Genomic DNA, 741 nt, shown 5'->3' with positions numbered 1-741 from the left:
ATTTTTGACCTGGAGAGATGTGGGCAGTAGGTTTCCCTAGGGCGTGGTCCTCAGGCCCGCTCTGTTCAATATCTTTATCGGCGATTTGGACGAGGGGGTGAAAAGCACCTAGTTCAAGTTCGCAGATGACACTAAGATGTGGGGAGAAGTGAGCACACTAGAAGAGAGGGACAGGCTACAACTAGATCTTGACAGGTTACAGAGGTGGGCAGATTAGAATAGGATGGGTTTCAATATGGACAAGTGCAAGGTGTTGCACTGAGGGAGGAAGAACCAGCAGCATACCTACAGGGTGGGGAACTCCCTTCTCATCAGCACAGAGGCAGAGAAGGATCTTGGAGTCACGACTGATTCCAAGATGAACATGGGCCACCAACGTGGGGACGTGGTCAGGAAGGCTAACTGCACCCTGTAATGCATCATGAGCAGGTCCAAGGAGGTGATCCTCCCCCTCTATGCGACATTGGTCACGCCGCAGTTGGAGTACTGCGTCCAGTTCTGCGCGCTGCACTTCAGGAGGGATGCGGACAGCATCGAGAGGGTCCAGAGGGCCACTCGCATGATTAGGGGGCAGCAGGGCAGGCCCTATGAGGAGAGGCTATGGGACCTGAACCTGTTCAGCCTCTACAAGATAAGGCTGAGAGGGGATCTGGTGGCTGCCTATAAATTGGCCAAGGGGGACCAGCAGGCAATGGGAGAGTCCCTGTTCCCCCAAGCACTATCGGGGGGAACAAGGAACAA

Source organism: Alligator sinensis, unplaced genomic scaffold (genome assembly GCF_000455745.1).
Source record: "Alligator sinensis unplaced genomic scaffold, ASM45574v1 scaffold350_1, whole genome shotgun sequence".
Taxonomy (NCBI): Eukaryota; Metazoa; Chordata; order Crocodylia; family Alligatoridae; genus Alligator; species Alligator sinensis.
The sequence above is the reverse complement of the archived record's forward strand: the minus strand, read 5'-3'. Positions refer to the sequence as shown.